This window comes from Hippopotamus amphibius, chromosome 1 (assembly GCF_030028045.1).
Source record: "Hippopotamus amphibius kiboko isolate mHipAmp2 chromosome 1, mHipAmp2.hap2, whole genome shotgun sequence".
Taxonomy (NCBI): Eukaryota; Metazoa; Chordata; class Mammalia; order Artiodactyla; family Hippopotamidae; genus Hippopotamus; species Hippopotamus amphibius.
This window is the reverse complement of record NC_080186.1, coordinates 36,031,989-36,039,587: the sequence shown is the minus strand read 5'-3', so window position 1 is coordinate 36,039,587 and position 7,599 is coordinate 36,031,989. Positions and strand designations below refer to the sequence as shown.

The window sequence follows — 7,599 nt, the reverse complement described above, 5'->3', positions numbered from 1 at the left end:
GAAAGGACATAAAGAAAAAAGGTCAGTGTGGTGGCTGTTGGATGAGGGGGGAGAATAGGAAGACTTAAGATCAGAGGTGAGCACTGGGGGCCATGGTAAGGGGTTTACCCTAAGGTTAATCATTTGTCATTCTGTCTTGGCCATGGCCTGGATTCTCTCTTCATCCTTGGAGTGCCACCTTAGCTGCTGCCATTAAGAAATTCCCCAGAGTGACAGGTCCATAGCTTCTCTTTCCTTGGGGAAACTGAGTCCAGGAGTTGGGGAAAAGGGGGATGAAAGAGGGATGCCTCTCTCTTGGCCCTTCTGGGAAGCCATGGCTACACTTCCTCCACCACACTGCAGGTGACAACAGGTCTCCCTGCCAGCCCTGAGCAGAGCTTACTCTGCAGTGGCAACCCAGCTGACCCTCTACAGGAACCCAGCATCACTTCTGAAGAGACTCTTGCATTGCAGTGCCCTGTTGAGGGGCCTGGGAGAGAGACTTCAGGTTGAGGTGCTCTGGGGCTGCAGAGTCGACTTTAACAGAGTTTTTATTCAATCCTGAGAGCAATATGAAGGCATTGAAGGGTATATGGGGGTGGCATGGGGAGGAGAGTTAGGAAGAAGGCTGAAGAGTCAGATTCATCTTTTAGAATGATCACTGGTGGCTTGCCAGTGGGGAGGACGAAGCTGGAGGAAGGAGAACCAGGTGGGAGACAGTGGTAGAGTCAACTGGAACTAGGAAGTGATTGGATGTGGATGTAAGAGGCAGAATAAAATAGAGTCCCAGAATCCCATCCCTCCTCAGCCTGTCTCTTTACAGCTGGGCCCAGAAATAGTAGACTGGAGCTCCCGGGTGCCTGGCCTGGCTCTCTCCTTCCTTTCCTCTTCTCCCTTCTCCCTCTCCCCTCCCCCTTCTCACCCTTCTCCCTCCTTCTCACCAAGACTATGCACCCCTTAAATGTGGCATTGGATTTCCTCATCCTCTGGGCTCTCCCAGCATGCAGTGCACATGTGCCCTATTTGCAGGGGCGCCTTAGAAACTGTGGGACAGGGCAGGTGGTCTGTGCGTGGTATGATCAAGATCCAGAACTGCTCAATCTGACCTGGTCTTGTTCAGGTTATTTATGAAGGACATTTTCCAACTAATAGGACAAATTTCCCACTTTTTGAAATGGGCAAAGAACACAATTAGGAAAGTCACAGAAGTGCAACAGCCAGTAACCAAACAGATAAGCATTCCACCTCACTGGGATTCAAAGAGTTGAAAAATTGAAAGCTATAATGAGAAATCATTTTTTGCCTATCAGATAGGTAAAACTTGAACATAATTGTGATACCTGCTTTTGACAAGGATATGGATGAAACAGGCACCAGTCTATGTACTGTTGGTGGGAATGCACATTGATTCGATTTTGTTCATTAGTTCATTCAACAAACAATTGTTTAGTACCTACTGTAAGTACTTAGATACGCCACTACACACCAGGCCCTGGGTCATAGAGGCCCCAGGAGTCCGGAAGGAAAAGTGATCACTGCCTTCAACTGGTACATTAAGAACTGTGCACTTGATCGTACCTCAGTAAAAAGAAACAGGTAGATGGGAACTGGAGCCGATGAGGCCTGAGCAAGACGGCAACCTCGCCAAAGCATCCTGAGCCCCTGTGGGGAGAAAACCAGTGGGTAGCCGGACTGGCGAATTCCGGGGGAGTCAAGGAGCTGGAGGACAGTGGCATCGACAAGGCCTGTGTGGTCCCCGGCCAGTTCTGGGAGCCAAAGACAGATAAAGACCTCTTCTGGGAATGACTGGAGGACACGTGTGGCACCAGCACGGAGTAGTCCCGGGACAGTGCCGGCTGCTTTCCGGAGGGGAGCGGCACCGCCCTCGATGCTCTCGGGAGCCCCGCCGCTGTGCCCAGCCCCAGCGCTGAGTCTCCAGAGTTTCCGGCAGAGGCAACTCCTCCTCCATCCTCCACAAAGGAAAAGATTGCTGTTGTCAAACTCATCGCCCATGTATTCCAGGGTTTGGGGAAGTTATCTCCTCACGCCATGTCAGCTTTTTTGGAATTCTTGCCCCTGCCAGTTCAATGTCGACAATTACCAGCTTTCCTGAGTGGACTCCTGGCCCCTTCGCTCACCCTCACCCTCACCTGTGGTCTATTTTATGCCATTTGGCTTTTTTTTTTTTTCTCTCTCTTTTTTCTTTTCCAGGGGGGAGTGCAATCTTTCCAGCTGCCAGAAGTCTGATAAATAAGTTTCTATTGTTTGTCACTTAGTCTATAGTATTTGTTATAGTAGCTCAAACTAAGATAACTTTTTTTTTCTTTTAAATACATGTTGTATTTTTATTTGAGCCAGTCCTTCCAAAGTCTGGAGTCTCTTACAAAATTCTTTGCAAGTCAGTTCTTTGCCTTTTTCTTTTTTTAAAATTAATTAATTAATTAATTGGCTGTGTTGGGTCTTCATTGCTGTGTGCGGGCTTTCTCTAGTTGCGGCCAGCAGGGGCTACTCGTCATTGGGGTGCTTGGTCTTCTCATTGCAGTGGCTTCTCTTGTTGCAGAGTACAGGCTCTAGGTGCGTGGGCTTCAGTAGTTGTGGCACGTGGTCTCAATAGTTGTGGCTTGAGCACTTTAGAGCACAGGCTCAGTAGTTGTGGCACACCTGCCTAGTTGCTTAGCCCCATGTGGGATCTTCCCGGACCAGGGATTGAACCTGTGTCCCCTGCATTGGCAGGCAGATGCTGAACCACTGCATTACCAGGAAAGTCCAGTTCTTTGCTTTTCTAAACTAACTAAATAAATAAAAATTAAAGTAAGAAACAAGATGCCACACCTTATACCACTCATCTCAAAGAAAGAGTTAAAAATCTTGGTGGCCCTCTTTGGGTTTGGAGGCGATGTGTACTGTATTTGGGGGTGCTGCTCTGACTCATTTACCAGTAACCTACAAATTTACAGAGGAGCCTGGCTCCAAAAGATGTTCTCCAAAAGGTATGTCCAGGTTGCAGTGCAAGCTGTGTTACCAGGTGGGCCTGATTATCCAATAGACCCAATGGTTTTGGAAGTATTTTGTGACAAAAATCTTGCATATATCTTCTGGCAATCCCAATTGGAGAATCACAGCATGGGCACCCAGGATTCTGAAGTAAGGCTCTGATCTCACCCACAAACCACTGGCCACTACTTGAAAAGCAGTCTTTGGCATACAATGACCCTGGTAGAAACTGAACACTTGTCCATGAGATGCCACAAAACTTCCCAGTGTGAACTGAGAATTATCTGATCCACTGGATCATAAAGTTGGGGATGCAAGTCAGCATTCCATGATAAAATGTAAGAGGTATATAGACCTTTCTTATTTTCATTTGCAAATACTTAGAGCTATAAATTTCACCCTAATGATTGCTTTGGCTGCATCCTGATAATTCTTTTACATTTTCATTATCATTCTAACTTCCCTTGTGATTGCTTCTCTGATCCATGGATTGTTTAGAACTATGTTGCTTAGTGTCCAAATATTTGGGAGTTTTCTAGGTATCTTATGATTATTGATATCTAATTTAATTCCATTGTGGTCAGAGAACATATTCCATATGATTTCAGCCCTTTCAAATTTATTAAGATTTGTTGTATAGCCCAGCATGTGGTCCACTGGTGAACATATCATGTGTATTTGAAAAGAATGTGTATCCTGCAGTTGTGGCATAGTTTTATAAATTTCAATTAGGGCAAGATGATTGATGGTATTGTTCACATAATCTATGTCTTTATTGATATTTTTATGTCTATTAGTCTATTGCTGAGGATTTTTTTTTTCATCTCCAACTATGATTATGGAATTGGGTATTTCTTCTTTTAATTCTGTCAATTTTTGTTCCACATAGTTTGAAGCTCTGTTATTAGGTGATAAGTTCTGTTATTACATATTTATAATTATTATTTCTTCCTGGGGAATTCATCACTTTATCATTATGCAATATGATCTTTATCTCTAGTAATCTAGTAATCTTTATCTCTAGTAATAGTCTTTGTCTTGAAGTATATACTTTATCTCATATTATGGCCACTCTGGCCTTCACAAGCTTACTGTTTGCATGATATATCTTTTTCCTTCCATTTTCTTTCATCTTTTAGAGTACATCTCCTATGTACAGCAGATATTTGGGTTTTTCTTTTCTTTATCCATTCAAAAAATCTGTGCCTGTTGAGACCATAGTATTCATTGAGGGATGGGTGGCAATGGAGAACATGCTTTGGCCTGGTCTCATTTGTATCCTTTCTACCTGATGATGAATGCTCCTGGACACTACAGACTTTAGAGTAGATCAAATAGTTTGTAGGTTATATTGGTCAACTCAGTTTGTAAGGTCACCTAGTTGTCCCATGGATAAGCATTCAGTTTCTATCAGGGTCCAGTAGTAAGATAAAGCTATTTCTCAAAGAAGATCAGTCACTTATCAAACAGGGCATGGCTTTCTCCACTTCTGCACTGCTACTCCTGGGTTTGTTACAGACTCCATCAGCAAGATGATTGCAACATGACTGGGATCTGGTGGGTCATGGAGACCAAGTGGCCTATCTACTTACATTGCAGCATAGACCAATTGGATAGTTTTCTTTGCTCTGGATTCATCTCAAAGCTGACAGTCTTTCAGGTCACTCAGTAAATAAGTGGGTTGCAAGACACCCAAATGTGATATGTGCTCCCTCAAAAATCCAAGAAAACCACCAACTACCCAAATTCAACTACTTTAAGACACCATCAACTGAAAGGTCTACCTTTATTTATATTCTACTATGAAGAATTTTATAAAACAGTATCAATTAAACCATAGCATACCATTGAGTGTATGAATAATTCTATTTCAGAGCTGTTAGAATGTTGGAATTGTGAATGTACTAAATGCCACTGAATTGTTCATTTTAAAATGGTTAATTTTATGTTAAGTGAATTTTACCTCAATAAATTATTTTTTTTTAAAATGTGAATCAGTAAGATATGGCATTCTGTCTTTTTCATATGGTGGGAGGTTGTAAGGTAAAGCAACTTGTACTTAGGAAGGGACATTGTGACACTCCCTAGAACACTGGCTCTCCAGAAACCACTCACATGTATTTTCATGAGATTTACCTTATTTACCTTTGATTTACCAGAAGGGGTCAACAGAAGCCTTCCACAGAACTATGTGACTGTTTCCTCCTGCTGACAAGGATTGTCAGAAGTCACCCATTAGCCTCAGCAGAGGAAGAGAATCTACTTCTGCTGACCGTGGAGGCTCAGGGGATAGGATTTTGGGTGCTCTAAGTCATCCGACTGCTTTCTTTTCTGGTCAGTGCTCTGACATTCACAAATGAGACCTGGCAAGGCTGTGGTTTTTGTTTTTTTTTTAATTTGGCTGCCAGGTCTTAGTTTCGGCATGCGGGATCCTCATTGCTGTGTGTGGGATCTTTAGTTGTGGCATGTGGGCTCTTAGTTGCAGATTGGGGAACTAGATCTCACATGCATGGGATCTAGTTCCCCGACCAGGAATGGAATGCAGGCCTCCTGCATTGGGAGTACAGAGTCTTAACCACTGGACCACCAGGGAAGTCCCAAGGCTGTGAATTTAACTGATATTGTATTACAGTAATTCTCAATATCACACTTTGGATTTAATTTTCAGTTACTATCAGCCCCATGACTGCAAGAGATAAATTATTTTTATCATAGACATACAAAGTCAAAGGTTTTGGGAATTGTCTTGAGCCAAAATTTTAGGGTATTGAGATTCACATTCTTTTTCTTCATTCTGTCCAGAAAGAAACCCCTCTTTACTGCAGTTCACAGATCCCATCTGCCCTGCATACTGTTCTTTGGCAGAGGCCACTTTGTTTCCCAACGCTTTGCCTTCGATGCATCTTTATTCAAGTGATAATTGATTGCAGGTGATAAGCTATTTGCAGCAGGCCAAGGGCTACCTTTGATATTAACTGGATTTTTACTGCCCAAAAATAAATACCAAATTCATGCCTGTTCTGATACCAATTTCTTTATCAGTTAAAGCTCATAGTTCTGAGTTATGTTTCCCTGTTAAAAAAAAAAAAGGAGCTAAAATTGTTCCAAAAAGAATTAGAAAACCAAATGGAGCAATAACCATAGAAAAACTAAAAATAGTGTCATTGAGCTACAATGTTAAAAGGTTACAGGCTGAAAGTTATAAATAGGTGAGTTCTAGTTGACCTTCAAGGGACTGATTATTCTTCATTTAAATAAGTTGACTTTAGAGAATATAAGAAATTGAAATTTTTCTCAACTCATGAAAGTAGCACAACATCAGAGCCTAATAAAGAGAAACAAGCATTTGAAGGTTACATAATTTTCACCTTATATAATCTATTTAAGAAGATAAGAAAAGGCCCAACATTGTGTTCACCAGTCAAGGTGGATGGCAGGGTGGGGCTGGAGGGTGGGGTAGACAAGGTAAACCAGGGGTTGGAAAAACCACACTAGTCAGAGGACTTGCATCAAAACTGAAATACATTCATGTGGGTGATTTAGCTCGAGGAGTCTGATCACCGGATGTCGCGGAGTCTGACAAGATGCCTTCTCCCAAGAGCATGCTGAAAGATGCACAGATGATGGCATAAAGCATGAAGGACATAGAGATTACAGACTATGAGGCCAGAGTTATAAATCAGATGTTGGAGCTTGCCTTTCAATTTGTGACCACAATTTTAGATGATGCAAAAATTTATTCAAGCCATGCTAAGAAAGCTACGATTGATGCAGATGACATGTGATTGGCAAGCCAGTGCTGCACCAACCAATCTTTTACTTCTCCTCCCCCAAGAGATTTTTTTTATTAGACATTGAAGGCAAAGAAATCAAACTCTTTTGCCATTGGTCAAGCCATATTCAGGTCCTAGATTGCCACTTGATAGATTTTGCTTGACAGTCCAAACTATAGACATAAATCTTTACTAAAAAAGGCATCTGCTCTGCAGGAAGAGTAACAGCTCCACAGTTGTGTTGGTTCAGTTAGTAGCAGACCAAGTACCTCCACTCGAGGCATACCAGCCCCGCAAACAACTTCTGTTTCAACTAAGGTAGGGACTCCGATGTCCTTCACAGAGCAATGGTTTATAGTAAAGATGCCCACTTCACAGCCCCCAGGTGTAAAGTCATCAATTCCTGCAACAGCAGCAGTTCAGAATGTTCGGATTAATCCACCATTAATAGGGTCCAAAAACATTCTTATTACTGCTAACACGGTGCCACCACAAAGTACTGCGCATGAATCATCAAACACGTCGAAAGAAAATATGAAGGTGATGATGAAGACCATTTGTAATCCAGCCTTAATGCACAGAACGTGTATTTGGCCTTGAATCCATTGTGCTGAAATTAGACACACATGTGATGTTTTCAAGTTGTTTTAGAAAACTTCAATAGTCGTTAATGAGTAAATACAGTTACCACACTTTTCAATTAAGATGTTGGATTTTCTTTATGAGGACTAGTAATTGTTTTTCAGCAGCCTTGAAGTGTAAAAAATAAGTTGTTATCCAAGAAAGAAAGAAAGAGAAAGAAAAGAAAGAAAGATGGAAAGCCACACAGCACATTTTACTGACTAGCATATCC

At 42.1% G+C, this 7,599-nt stretch overlaps 1 pseudogene; it reads left to right on the top strand.

Annotated features, from left to right (window-relative positions):
* Positions 1 to 6,551: 6,551 nt before the first annotated feature.
* On the top strand, positions 6,552 to 7,309 carry LOC130829181 (transcription initiation factor TFIID subunit 9-like; annotated as a pseudogene).
* The last annotated feature ends 290 nt before the right edge of the window (positions 7,310 to 7,599 follow it).